Here is a 16,318-nt window from a genome sequence, read left to right on the forward strand (position 1 = left end):
CCTATACATGGTAAGGTAGAGGTAGTGTGATGTGTGTGGTATCCATTTTACTGTGTGTATGAGTCAGAGAGAGGTGTCAGTCCCTGGGTACCTACAATGTCAGTATGTGTGTAATGCATTGCCTCTTTGCCAAGGCCTGGGCATACTGGGCATGCCTCCATCTGCCCACAGGAGGTGGCTCAGGGGGTTCCTCTTCTGAATCCCTCTGCACCTGTGAGGACCTTGGCAATTGTGGGGGGCTGTGTGGCCCTTTCCCATGTTGTTTCTGCTGCAGCTGTTTCCACAGGATCATATTGTGTAGCATGGCACATACTATGAACATGTGTGCACATATGGCTGGAGAGTACTGCAGGGCTCCACCAGATATTTCAAGGCAGTGGAACTGTGACTTGAGCATCTCAAACACATGCTCTATAATGATCCTGATTTGTGCGTGCGTCTCATTATAGTGATCTTGAGTGCATGTGTGTGTATTTCTGATGGGTGTCATTATCCACAGCTCCAGTGCATAGCCAGCATCCCCACAAGATGGTGATATGGGATGTCCCCTGTGGCAAATCCCTGGTAATCCCTAGTGCAGCTGTGAGGAATGGCAGATGTGGGAGTCGTGAAAGCTTCCAAGGCTGCCAACACACACATTAATGACAATGCCCTGGGCATTGCACATGACCTGGCAGTTGATCGAGTGAAATCCCTTGAGGTTTATGCAGACCCTACCCTGTTCACCAGGTGGTGCTTTGATGTGAATGTGCGTGCAGTCTGTGGCACCCAGTACTTCCGGGTAGTCTGCTGCATGGTGGAAGAGGTGCATATTGCTGGTCCTGTCCTCATGGGTGCTGGGGAAGTAAATGTGCTCACCAGCATATGGTAGTATGGCATCCAGGAACTGGTGGAGTATCCTGGATGCAGTTGCCTGTGAGACTCCCATAATGTCCCCAGTAGGTTTTTGGAAAGTACCTGCAGCTAGTATTCTTAAGGGTACACATACCTTGGTATCCGCTGGGATGTGTTCCCCTCTGTTGGCTCTGGATCTGAGGTGAGACTGGCACAAACCGATGAGTTGCTGAAGTATGTCCTTGTCCATCCTGTAGTGCTCTAGTATCTCCAGATCATGTAACCCCTGGTAGGTTACCCTGGGTCTGAGCACTATTCTCCTCCTCCTCCTCAGTCTGGGCTGGTTGTCAGCATTATCCTCCTCACCACCCTCAGCCTCTAGCACATACTGATGTATCAAAGCAATAGCAGCACCTAACATTTTGTCAGTTAAAATTCCCCCGAGTGTGTACACCAATGGTGCAGAGTTTGTGGGAAAAAAACAGACTGAAAGGTTTTTGCATAGTTTATACTGTTGTGCTGCAGATACTGCCTGTGTGATTGGCTGACTATGATGCATTCTACCTGCCAGCTAAATTATTTGTACTCGAGTGCCTTTATTCTATTTTCCCTTTTTTCTCTTCCCATTTCTGCCCCTTCTAAGCCCTGTGGCACACCGCACACAGTTCTGCTGATTCCTGTTGTTTTTTTTTTTTTCCTCTTGTGTTTAAGCCCTACGACATGTTGTGAAAACCCCTGCAGCTATAGTAAACAATTTTGAGCAGAAAGGACCCTCCCAGGGACTCAAACATGCTCAGCATTTCATGAACTAGCTCAGACATACCCCTTGCTAAGCTGTGCTTAGCTAAGTGCAAATAGAGGCAGCGGAGCTCCAATTTGCTTACACCAAGCATGACACACCCCTTTTTCATGCCAGCTGTTTCTCCTGCTTACACTGTAGCATTATAGCTCCTACACGGTTAAGTGCAGGCGGACATGGTCTCCCATTTTGCTATTCAATAAATTTAGCTAATTTGCATACCCCACTGCCTTAGTCCCTTGCTACTCCACTAAACCAGAGCCTTTCTCCTTAGCACCCAGTGTTACCTGTTATTGTTTTGGTTCTGCATGCTACCCACTATAATGGCAAAATGCAGATTTCACTTAAAATTGTCTTTTCACATTTTTTTTTTATTTTCTGCATGATCTCGTTTGCATGCCACTGCACTATGCTTAAATGGCCAAAACTGGCCAAAAAAAAAAAAACTTTTATTTTTATAATTTTAGAAGTGTTTTCCATGCCAGTGGCCATATTTTTGGCCATTGGCATTTCTAATAGTCATAATACATACTTTACTTTGAGCTGTCATGTCCCTGTTTTGATTTTTGCAGAAAAGTACACGGTTAGTAACCAAATACATTTCTGCAACGGACACTGCTCTGATATGGATGCCTGCCTGCTTACTGAATCAGTAATTCACTTCATTTGCATTGTTTTCACCAACAAATGAGGTCATTAGCATTATTCAGAGGTGTCCATGTTAGAATAGTGCTGGCAGGCTTGTGCATGCCCCCAGCTTTGTTTACTGGATCACTTGGCGGCCATATTCCATGCAAAAGCTGCTACACTATTCTGACAGTGAAATTGCTTTATTGAATCCTGGGAATCGTCATTACTTCATAATCTAAAAGATATTCTGTTTGATTTGGATACCTCACTACAGCTGCCAAAGGTCTGAAATATAAATCAACAAAATCTGATGGCAATTCTTGTTTTATTCCACTTGAAATCATAAAGAGCAAAAGCAATCCTGCTTACATTTTCACTGCATCTACAGAAGCTATGTATACTTTTAAAATTAACTCAACACATTTTTTTATAAATTTTTAATCTGGAAGCACCTGATTAGATCCAATCTGTTAGCCAAGTGAAAGACCCTTTCTGCCTAAAAGCTAACAATTACTGACCTACCCAGAGATTCATTAAAGGACTTAACCATATGGTTCTTGCTAAAAAGGCCTTATTCCCATGATATGCTATTTTGTGATTCAGAAACTTGTTAATCTTGTTGAGGTAAGACCTCATTAGCAGCTAATTTTCATGGCTCTGAATCATATTTACTATTGCAACATGCATTTCATTGATAATCTGCACACTGCAGTAGCAAAATACTTCTCATGTAGTCGGTAACTTTCCCCTAGTCACTCTCCCACCCACATGTGCACACACACACACACACACACACACACACACACACACACACACACACACACACACACACACACAGACACACACCAAAGTCCCTGTACCTGTCCATGACTTGTCTGCTCTCCTCTGTTCCGCCCACCCCTATAATAGTTAAAGTGCCATTATGGCATGTAACTAGTATGCCTGGTGTCTAATAATTCCACCCACCCTGGTCCCCGAACTGCTGTTGATGCTTTTATGGCACTAAAATTTAGAGTAATCCCCGGTGTCTAGTGAGTCCACCAACTCACAATCTCCATAGTGATGGAGCCATTAAGGTGCCTAAGTATATTGTATACCAGATAGCTAGTGGTACACCCCCAATTTCTGTAGTGATGTCAGTGTCCTTAAGGCACATCACTAATTTGTTCTCCCTGGTGTCTAGTGGCTCCTCCCACCCCTGATCCCCATACCACAATCATGACAGATAGGTCAGGTTCAATACTGCAATGTAGCGGGGGCAGCCATGTTGATGTTGATTTACATGACTGAGTGATTTCTTGAATCACTTGATACGTAGATGTCTTCCTGGAGGTGGTTACTGGAGAGACAGTATGTGGCTAATTAGCATATGCCTGTCCCTGTACTTTCTCATTAGCATTCTGCATGGCTGCAGGGCCAGACCTAAACTGCACTGTATATCTTTGCAGTAGAGCACTGTAGGTCAGGTGCTGAATCACTAAAATGTACCACAATGTGTACACAAAGTTGTACATTGCTCTAATTAAGTATTATGGGACAGAAGCACTAAACGTTTCATTAAATCTCCTTGTCTGACAATTCATTGGTGTTTTGCGTAGTTTTTAGAGTTTTGCCATTACACTAAAAACAGAAGAGCTACTGTTTTCTGCATTTTACAAGCTTACCAACTGATCTCTTCATTCTCTTTCAAACCTTCTTAACATTTATTCACTAATACACTTGTATAATTATTTTACTTTTCTCGATTTCCTCTTAAAAAGGTCTAATCAAGATACTAATACCCAGTTACTCTGCTCTGCCTCTTTCAATTTACTGTCTATTAATTGTTTGTATTGGTGCCATATCTATCAATTTTAAAACTCACTTTCACTTACTGCATCAAAATCCATCCTTAATACTTCACAAAACACTTGGTGTGACACATGTTGAATATCTCCCTGGAGGCCCTTGATAGATATGGTCTCCTTACCACCATTTGCCATCCTACCAGTAGTGACTTCTGATATCTTCATTAACTTACTACTTCCCCACTTATTCTCCACTTCCTTCCCGATGTTACTCATCAATGGTTTTGACAGTTGATCTGTGTTCCATTAGGAGGTGGAAAGATGGGAAGGCTCATCTGATCTGAGACTCTACTAATGATGGGGGTGGTATGGTAATTGGTAGATTTGAGTGCTATAGAATTTAGCATGGAGAGCTGGAGATAACTGACACCACATGCCGTAATGTGTGTGATATCAGTAGTGACACTCAGTTCAGAAATAAAAAATACTGCATGCACAACAGCATATATAACAGTGATGGGTGCTCTGCTTCATTTTCCCTTCCCATTCACAATCTGTTTTTGGCCAAGGCAATCCTTCACCCATGAAAAACAATAAAAGTTAGGAGCCATTGGAGCAATAACATGCAACAGATGGTCAAATGGTAGGTAGACTAAGGAGGGGGACCCCAAAAAATAATGCTGTTAATCACTAAACAACAATATTTAACTAGATATTCACTTCTAAACTTATCTTAGTTACAAAAAATGTATAAACAGGATTGAGCAGGTGGTCCAGAATGTGAGCACTAGACATCCATTGGATTAAAATTAGTTATAAGAAAATCCAGAGATAAAACTTTATGCATTACAGATAAATGAACTTATTTGGTTGTTCCCTACTAGTCCATCTGTGCAAAATTGAACCTTGTTTCATTGTAAAGATTATGAAAAGTTCAGTTAAGAATTTGATTAATAACTCTGTAAATTACTCTGTAACAGAAGGACATTCATCTATAAAGCTGAATATTGCACTGTTGAATACATCATACCCTGTCACATTTTATATGCCTTTAAAGAATTATATTCCCCTATGCAATACCTCCTAATGTGTGCAATAAAAACTTCTGTTATAGTTGATGTTTCCCTATATTTAAGTACCTTTATTGCTAAACCAGGTATAGTAAAGTACAATCTTCAGGGTCATCCCAGGTATCATAGACATGATAGGACAAAAAGTGTTGATGTAGCAAATGATAGATGCACTAGTCATTAAAACCAAAGATAAGGTATTACTTACTGCCACTTATTAAATCTGGTGATGAGGTAAATATGGATACTTTGGTTATGAAAACTGATGATGAAGTCTATTACTTATTCCATTTATAATTAAAATGTACCAAATAAAGTCTCTAAATCAGTGTGACAATATAAATATGCAGCATTCTTGCAAGAACCATTGTCCAGTCCCAGGAAAAGCATGTGTAAAATAAAAAATTACTAGAATATGCATAAATTAAAATGGTAACCGTTTAAAATCTTGGGTCTTGCATTGCCTGTCACAAAAAAGTAGAGAGTGAATAGCCGGAAAGCCGGCTTACATGTACTAAGTCCGAGATTGCCATTTCTTGGATTATTACCTTTTCTCTGAGGGAAGATTATCTCAGAGTTGATACAATCTCAAAGAATGAACACTCATGACTTGATGCTTTTTACTGTTGTAGAAAAATGTTCTTTCAAATGGAGTTTTTGATGACATCCTTTTGTATGGGATTGCTTTGCATTAAAGTAAAGGAATTTCTCCTTACCCTGCCTGCTGTTGTCTGATCTTGGACTTAGTATAATTAACAGGAATATGGAAGTGCAGGAAGCCGTACTTTTGATCATATAGATTCACTCTCAAATGACTGATCATTGTAGGTTCACTCTTGTGAGTGTTTGACATTTCATGTAGATAGATAGATAGATAGATAGATAGATAGATAGATAGATAGATAGATAGATACAACTACATATATATGTATATATGTACACACAAACACACACACACACACACACACACACACACACACACACACACACACACGTGTGCACACACACACACACACACACACACACACACACACACACACACACACACACACACACACACACACACATACAGTTCAGCCAACCCCTCAGTCTTTGCTCTTTTCCTGTACTTTTGGTCTTTTTTTCAGTCTTTTTGGACTTGTCAGTGTGAGTGTTGAGATTTCAATAGGGAACTATTAAAATATATGGGAAGAGCAATTTCAAAGACAAAGAAATCCAGAAAGACAGAGCAGTAAAACATATGATAAAAGCATGATACAGACAGATAATAAGGAAGTATAAAATGAAGGCAGTGATGAATAAATTAATACAGCCTATTCTCATTAACAGAGAGGATCCAAGCTATAAAGCTGTTAACAGTCTGCCTCCTGTAGTCTGGGATTTGATTCCATTAGAATATATATGCTTACTGTATGAATCTGAGGAAGTCACTTAGCCAGAAAATGCACTGGGAAATTGGGATAGCTTTTTAATAGTCTCCTTGACTGCATACTAACCCAATAACTATGAACCTATATATGAACTATATATGGATATGACAATGCAGAAAGACCAGAAATAGCATGGTGAAAATCACAGGATCTCTTTCATAATATTAACAATAAGACATACAATAAACTGTGTCCAAAGCAGGGATTACAGAAAGCCAAGAAAGTAATTTGCATATACAATTCAAGACGAGCATTTCTTATTAACGTCTGTTTCAACTAACAACTTTATAAGGTCTAGATGGAAAAGAACTCAGCTTATTGAGTTATAAGGTAGAAAAGAAACTTTGACTGATAAAAAAATAAAACAAAATTGTTTTCTACGTAGAAACAGAGAATGAAAGAAGGGGGATGAGTTAGCAGTGGAGAATGTGAGCATAAATACATGGATATGAGTTAGAAAAAAGAGAAGAAAAGAAACTGAGGGCAAATACAGACTGTTTGCTATGTTACGTCAATAAAAACTAAAGCTGGTCATCTATAAACACCAAAATATTTGAAAGAAATATGGACTAATTTATAGATTCATTTCTGTGGGCCAGCATAATCAAAAGTAATGTTGTTGTTACTGATAGCGGCTTAATGTTTCCCATGAGAGAACCAGTGCATTCTGTATCCTCACAGTTCTGTCTCCTGGCTACAGTATGAGTCCTACTCACAGCCTGCAAGGACTGGCAGTTATCCATGCTTAAATAACTTAAAGGGTTCTGTGACAGCCAAGTCCTTACATGCACATCTGGGGAGGCTTCCTTACACATGCTCTAGGTGAAATTGCTTGAATGTCAGTAGCCTACAAATAAATAAATAAATAAAACAAAGATCAACAGCATAAAGCTTTTCCTATAGGAAATGATTATTGGTGCAATTTCTTATTGTGCACGGGAAATGATTCTCCCCTTTAGGGATATTTCTCCGTTTTCCATGTTGGTGTAACAGTGGTGTTGGTATGCATAAGTTCTGGGCTATGGGGGGACTTGATCCTCTGCAAAAAACAAGAAAAAAAGCAGTTTCATGCTCGTTTGCTTTTGGTTATTTTTTTGTCTGTCTTTTTGGAATGTTGAGTTTCAGGAAGTTGGCATTTCATAGCTGAACCTATTGAAGCACAGTGGCTAGTCATAAGAATTGTATCTCCAGAAAGTGCTAGATTGTAATTGACCATGCTTAATTTTAGAGTAACTCCAGGGCATAAAGTCTTACGTATTACTCATGATCTAAGTTATGTGACTGCACTTGATAATTTTCATGCAGTGCTTTTGTTACATATAAGAACTGATTATTTTTAAGTACTTCCTCTTGGCAAAGGCTGTCAACTCATAGAATGTGCTGCCAGAATGGAGACATTTAAGAGGGTTTAGTAGATATGGAAAATAGGAGAACAGGAGGTGGGGGCTAGAGGCGAAGTAGAATTTTTTAATTAACTTAATGGGTGGGCAAGATAAACTTTCAATTTCCTTCTATCAATGCAAATTTAAAGTAATAAAAATAAAAGCAACGAAGTTTTAAAACAAAATATGTAAGGGAGGTAACCAGGTTCATTTTCATCTCTTGAATTAAGCAGAATAATTGGAAAGAACAGTCTGATACCATGTTGAACTGTAAGATACACATTCAAATCTAGAGTGGAAAATAATGCCACACAAAATTACAGTACCAAGTTTTGTTTAACATAACCCATGCCTACAATTTTTACCACAGCTTTCCTATATCTACCATTTTACTATATTAAAAATCATTTTATAAATGGGCTCAGATCATTAAATATCCCTTTAACCTTAAACGTTTGTCTAATATTTTATGCTGATAATGAGATATCTCTGTTTTTGTTTTCATTTTTGTCTCACTTAAATAACATGTAAAAAATTGTAATAACATTTTAAACATTAGTGTGTTTTTAATAAAAATAAAGCTTACCAAACATAATAGAAACAGAATACTGTACCTCTCTTGATTGATAATGACATATATTAATGTAGTGTGTTTAATTAATTGTCTTTAGGAAATCTGCTGGTTCATGAATGGGCTCACCTTCGATGGGGAGTGTTTGATGAATACAATGCGGAGACACCCTTCTACATATCAGGAACTGGAAATATTGAAGCAACTAAGTAAAAATATTTTAATATATTCTGGGTAACTGTAAAATGCCTACTTTTGTTTGTTAAGCAGTAAATAAAAGGTATACCATATTAAAAGTTTAGCGGGCACTCAGAGGTGCAATAGCTAATATTGCTGCCTCACATATAGAGGTTTCCTGGTTCAGTTCTCATCTGCAGTGTCCTCTGTGTGAAATGTGCTTGTCCTCCTTGTGTCTATTTGGGTTTTCTCCCAAGGGCTCTGATTTCCTCTCACGTTAGAAAGACATGCAGTAGGTGGATCGGGGAATCTAAATTGTCTGTAGCTGTGAGTGCATGCATGTGTGATGCAAAAAAGAAACACTTGGCAACCTTTTTCTGGTTCCTATTTTGCTTTATAATCTCCATGAATAATGGAGGATGTCTGCTGGGTCACTCTATGAGTCAGCTGTAGCTTGTAAGAGATAGGATTTCACTAGCTGACCTTAAATGTACTTATTTTACATTATTTTTGTGTGGTGCATTCAAAAAGTTATATGGCTCTATATTCTGTACACCATCACTGTTCTGGTACTTTGCCAGTTTGCTATAGATGCTACCTACTGCCACAATCAGCTAGGCAGGTAGAGGAGTGGATATTTAGGAAGGGGAAACATTCAGAAAAGCTGGAATTTTAACCTTATCAGTAATACCACATAGAGGCAGCATGACTTTCCCTTTCTGAGCATTAGGATTTCACTGTCTATAGATCTATGTTACATATCATCTCTGCAAAAGCATCTAGTCATTTTTAACAACAGTGGTACAATACAAAAGGTAGAAACAAAATCTGTAAATTGAAACTTAGATGCTGGTAATAGTTATATTTCATTAAAGCTTCACCATGACAGCAAACTAATAACTTTTCATACTGCCTCATTACACTTTTTGAGAAATCAGCCTATCAACTTCAGCCATGCAAATTGAGCTAAGCCACTATCTAACTTCCAGAGATCCAGTGATTATTGTATTTAATCTTGTGCCCCCAATTAATTAGTACCAAGAGTGGTCTTACAACTTAATCATGTCTGGTGCATAATTTTGTTGATAGGTTAGGAAAGTCTTTACCATTATGTTAGTTTCTACTTAGCTGTGGTACTGCATGAGTTATTGGCAGCGGGTACATAAACTGTTACTAGTGTCTCATTGTAAAGCAAAGAATAGTTTCTCTTGTTGTTATCTTTGTAGTATACATAACAAAATGATTGTTTTTATCTATTGACAAATTAGGACAGTCTGTTGGCATTTACTAGCCTGTATACTTTATGTTTTATATTATTTACAGGTAATCTGGTTAGAACAGTTACAAAAGTAATTTGAACATGTCGATACATTTTAAAATGCTCACAGTTCCCTGCATGTTTACATTGATATGTGGTCTATTGATGATATTTAAAAAAAAAAAAAAAACGAAATAACATATTTAATAGTCATATCACTGACTTGGCAGGTAGCACACTTCCCTTTGATACTCCACACACACACACACACACACACACACACACACACACACACACACACACACACGCACACACACACACACACACACACACACACACACACACACACACACACACACACACACACACACACACACACAGCAACACTCCTCTGTCCTGAGCAGCCTGTTAGGCTACAAATCCTGTAATCCTCTAAAAAGCTCAGCTACCCCTATCAGCCCTGGCTCCACCTGGCACTAAAACAGATTCCACATTCACCCCATTACCTTCAGGTGGCTTTAGAACCATTGCCATTATTCTGCTGGCCCCCTTCTATGATGGAGCTTCTGTCTTTTTGGGCCATTTTCCACCAGCACCTGCCAAATTTTGCTCTGTCTCTTTCCTCCTTCTATGACTTCTTGTCTGCTGCTCTTCTGAAGGACCTGCAGCTACTTGTGTTGGGGTCTCCAATTCCTTGAGCAACCCCTTTGCCTGCAACACCATTTGCATCTATTGCTCCTTCAGGTACCTGACCTTGACCATCTTTAAAGCAAACCATCAATTACCTTCCCCAAATTATTATTCCTCTTCTAAACACCATAACTATACTCTCCCCTCATGTTGCCTTGACCTAAAAAATGCACAATCCCTACCACACCCACTAAAAAAGGATATGAGCCAGATACCCAAACTATAATTCTCTACAAACATACCTAACCACCAGATGCATCAGTGCTACTACTGCATAAAACTGAAAAAAAAATGTAATTATTTCCACAGTCAGGCAGAGAAGCACCATATTGCTTAAAGACCTGTCTCAACTACTCCCTTAAACAACAATGGTTTATTAATAGGTGTATAATGGTTCCTCCTACCTTTAACTGTCTCATCATGGGACCTCCTTTTTTCATTCACCTTACAAAACATGCTATCCTTACCATTCATCTAGTCACATGTCAAGAATCGCAGCCATGGTGCTCCACCATCCCCTCAGAAAGTAAGGAGCCCACCCCACATAATGCAGACCAACTGCCCAACATGGAAAACTTACTAAACACTTGCCAACATCTATTACAAAGCACCCAGTGATTAAACTGTGTAGCTTGTTTTCCAAACATACAGGGAGACTTGATCATAATGCCTGCGAGTCATACCTTGTACACAGTTGTCTTAAGACAAACAAATGCAGCTTATTGTACCAAACAATAGCTGGGATGCCTTAACTATCCATAATGAACATTTACTCTTGAGTGCCCTTGCAGGTATCCTCTGAACCCCCAAACACCATACAACCATCCCAGGTCTTCTCAGGGTGTCAGAAGACAGCATCAGTGCAGAGGAAGGATGGAGTCTCAGTTGCAGCAAAATCAAATGAAACAAAGTCAGGTGAACACTCCTCATGGCTAAAAGCCAACTTTAATAAAACAGAATAAGCACTTTCATCAGATCATAACAAACACAAAAATTAGCAAGTTTAAATAGTTCAATATAGCCACTCAAAGTTTCAATGCAAGTCACGTGACTGTGTACGTGGCCCTAAAGCTACCACTTTGTTCAACCCAAGCCCCCTATTTGATTTCAATAACACCATCCATCTAGCTTCATTACATTTGGTTTTATTAATGACATCATCTTTTCTTTTACCAAAAAAATTACCTGAAAGACTAAAAACTTAAAACAAGAATTTTCACCATGATTCATAAGATGCTTTCCACCAGCATTTCTACATTCACATCTACCAATATCATATATATGTTCACTTAATGTTCAATCTGTTTTTGCGATGTAGAAACAACTACACATCTGACATCTAGCAAAGATAAACTGAATGACTTGTAGAACAGTCAGCATAATGGCTTAAAAACCCTGCCTGTTTCTGGATTTTTTGACACTGAGATATTCCGGAAATCCTATAGAAGATACCATATATCACATATAACGAGTATGTTCAATTCAATTGTTTAGTCAGTTTGTGATCTTGTTTATAGTTGGTACATTTATATGATGCTGCTCATTGTGCAGTAGGTTTTGACAGGTTCCAGTATAGATGCAGACACCTTGAACTGAAATGTTTTCTACAAAAACCTTCTCTGAAATCTCCCAAGTACTTAGCTGAGCATAGAGCACCTAGTTTGCATGTTGAGGAGCATAGCTCTATGAGTTTTGTCTTAGGTAATCTCTTGTAGCTTGTACATTCACTATAATGTTTCCATATGTTTAAACCATCTGCTGCAAATGAAGGGACAAAAAGTGAAGGAGCCATAGTTTACATCAAACAGAAACACACCACAAAGCTGAGAAGACAGTATGATGTGCTTGAGCTTCTCCACATCCAGCTTACAATAAGCAAAATCCTATGTCATATCTTGGTAAGCTAGAACACTAGCTATACAGAGCTGTTCAGAGAAACTTGTGCAATCATATAAATAGCTGCATAAGCCAGTTGTACCTACCAGAGATCTCAAAAATCAAGCCACACTAGTGGAATATCAACAGTGAGAGTTTATACACTAATAGAAAGAAAATCATGTCCAAAAGTAGGAAGGGCTATGCTTAACAAAGGAATAACTCCTTCATCAATTTAAATAAGTAATTCAGGGGAAATAAATCTACCAAAGCCAAGTTTGTGGTATAAAATAGCCTCCCAGGCAAAGGACAGCCACAAGGCTTTCTTCAGTTATGTCTGCAACCTCAAAGGCTCCCAACAACTATGTGCCAAACTAATTGTAAATGGAGACACCTATACTCAGCTAGATGACATAGCAAACCTACTGGCTGACAAATTCAGCTTCAGTTTTACTCCCCTACCCCTAGTCATTCCTCAGTAGATACCCCCAACCATAACTCCCCCAAATATCACTAGGGAACAGGTTTAGAATGCATTGTCTAAGGCCAGGAACAGTGCATCAATGATACCCATGTTGCTTCTTAAACAGCATGAAACATGACCTATCAAAACCACTAGAATCACTGTTTATCAGTAGTCTACAGACAGGCTTCATGCCAAGTGAATGGAAAATTGAAACTGTTAGCCCTCTGCACAAGGGGGATATTTACAGACCCAGGGAACTACCAATCCATAAGTCTGACTAGTCTCATGTGCAAAGCCATGAAACTATTATGTTACCAATGAGAGGTTGAGTAGCGGCAAGCTAAATACTGGGGTTCATAGAAAAGCTTGCCATAAAAATACTTTGTTATATAGAGGGAGTATGCACCCTAGATATGTGTTTAAAAACATTATTAAGGGACAGGCCATTAGAGCCTCTAGGTGTAACCCCACCCAAGAAGGCTATGAAAAGGAACTGATTGATTTGAAAGAGAGCTTGTTAGCTAGGTCATACAGACATGATAAGATTTTTGAAGGGACTGAAGCAGTCATACATAATAGGCCTGATATAGCTTGCCCATATTTTTCAGATAGGGCCATTAATATTTACCAGGTTAGGCAGGAATCAACACCTGTTGTTAATATGAATACCTCTGCTCAAAAATGTTCTTTATTTTTTACACAGGATGTTGGGAATGTAAAAGAGATTATCTGGAGACATTGGGGGGTGTTAACTGTTGACCCATGTATCAGAGAGGTAGTTGGTGATAATCCTGCCTTCTTATTTAGGAATAAGAAGAATTTACATAGACTTTGTGTTATCCCAAGAGTCCCTATTCTTATGGCATTGGTTTTGTTTCTAAATGTACGTCTCCATGTAATAATTGCAATTTTTGTGATTTTATATGTGGAAATACTATGTTTGTTCATCCACTTACTTCCCAATGTTTTAAGGTTAGTGTAGAAGCTAACTGTAATACAGAACATGTGGTTTACCTTTCCCAATGTTGCTCTTGCTCTGCCTTCTATGTCGGCAAAACTGACAGAAGGCTTAGGGATAGAATTAGGGAACATTTATATCAAATACGTATTAGATCTAGTATTAATGCACTATATAAACATATTAATGAAATGGATGATTCACACATTTTTAAATTTATGGTTCTTTATGTTAACACACCTAGTATGAGAGGCAGAGATGTCAGAAACTATACAGAAAAAATTTAAATGAGATGGATAATCAAGCTTAGGGCACGTATAAACCAAGGCTTGAATGCCAAAATATCAATTGAGCCCATTTTAAAGAATAGGAAATTAGTTGTGAGATGATATGCATTTTAAACTATTTATTTAATGTTTTTTTTATTCCAAGTGTATTTTGATGTAGTAGAGAAGATATTTCATATATATTTCTTACACATTGGCTTGCCTTTTTATACATTAGCTTGTCTTCTTAAATTTTACTGTAATGATTTCATCATTTATTTGCATATTTAATTGGTGAACTATATAAAGTATAGTGTTTTCTGTGATTTCTGTTAATGGTTTGAAAAAGCCTTTTGGCGAAAGCGCTTACCTGTCTTGTGTATGGAATAAAAGCTTTACTGAATTTTTATACTTTCCTGGACTTGAATTTCTGCTTCTTGGAATGAACTTCATTAATGTGCAACATTCTTCTGCATAGGTCTGCTCCCATACTTTGTTTTTACCTCTATAAGATTAATTACGGAGATTGGTCTGGGAGCGTTTACTTTCTGGTGGTTCCTGTTGCTTATCATTTTTCACATTGTGATCTAGAAGCCTTCTCACACAATCATCAAAAGACAACTCTCTCTCTCTCTCTCTCTCTATATATATATATATATATATATATATATATATATATATATATATATATATGTGTATGTATATGAATTTGCTGAATGGCAGTAATGTTGACGCAAATAATGTCACACCAAATGATCAAAATTATGCACATCAACGCACTTCTACTCATGAGCCAAGAGTGAATTTTGGTGCATGAAAAAACATTTAAAGAAAAAACAAAAGAAAATGCCCTGCAGGCCCATACTCCCTGATAATTATATATACTAATTTCAAGATAAATCTAAGAGCCATGTAACTGCCCTATGCTATCAGACATAGGCTTCCTTCCACCCAAAGATACCCACTTTGTATGTACAAATCTGATGTATGATTGTGATGAAAACTTAAGGAAATAATGGCAACATTAATGCATGTCAACATGCTTCTCAGATGCAAAACTGCCATTCCCCTCTTGCAGACCATATTAATTAACAGTCAATAGTGACCAAGTAATGTTCCTCTGTTTTTACAGTCTCTCAATCCTTTTCTGAGAATTACCATTTACTGATTATTTGTTTTTTGCTGATTAATGTGAAAGCAATAATGTATACAGTAATGCATTTCAGTTTCTTGCTCTCATACTCATATTCTGCCCTCTTTAATGATGATGCACTATATGGTGAATGTACTTCTGTGGAAAAACTAATAAAAAAAAAACAAATAAATAAAGACAAAACATATTCCTGGTAAGCAGTACTAATGACATTCTAACAGTCATCAATCAACTGCTAGCTCTTCAAAGTTTGCATCCCTACCTCCCACTCTTGTTTGCCACTCACATTTGTGACTGTCATTAACATGAAACAGTCATAAAAATCAGCTTCAGCTTACTTCTTATGGATCCATTTCCCTAGCAAGCCATACTGATGATCATCTAAAAGTGTTCAAGTTATGTCACTTTATGTTTATACTGTCTGCTTCTCTGCTAATTATCCCTGACTTTTAAGACCCTAAACAGATGTGAGCCATCTTTCCAGGGTATGAAATAATGACACATTTAATGGAGTTACTCACTCATGTATATCCCTATCCGGATTTGCTGAATAGTAATAAAAATAAAAACCAGACAACACTGAAAGGATTGCTTCTATATTAAATATGTACCATCATCACTGTTTGAAGATATATTAGGTTGACCAAACAATTTCAAGTGTTTACATCACATAGTAGCAGCACATGCACTGATTGGCTATAGTCTATTACTATGTTTAGAAAAGGCTGATGAGTAAGAAGCCATGCTACTGAACATCATGACATGTCAATTCTAAACTGGATATTTCATGCCTTTTTATTAGTAGTATTAAGTAAATTATTTTATTAACACAATTAACGTGTTAATGAAATAATTATGCTTAAAATGTCCAGAAGATGAGAAGGTATTATGTGTTTATTATAAAGTCACATTTTTAATAATTTTAAATTTAAAGCAATCATGTGAGACTGACTAATCTGGATAATCTCTGTT

General features: G+C 37.8%; 1 pseudogene; it reads left to right on the top strand.

The window, feature by feature from the left end:
• Positions 1–16,318, top strand: part of LOC122814284 — a 1,664,844-nt pseudogene that overhangs the window by 191,746 nt on the left and 1,456,780 nt on the right.

The sequence above is a fragment of the Protopterus annectens genome, chromosome 10.part0 (genome assembly GCF_019279795.1).
Source record: "Protopterus annectens isolate FY-2018-M chromosome 10.part0, PAN1.0, whole genome shotgun sequence".
NCBI classification, from domain to species: domain Eukaryota; kingdom Metazoa; phylum Chordata; order Ceratodontiformes; family Protopteridae; genus Protopterus; species Protopterus annectens.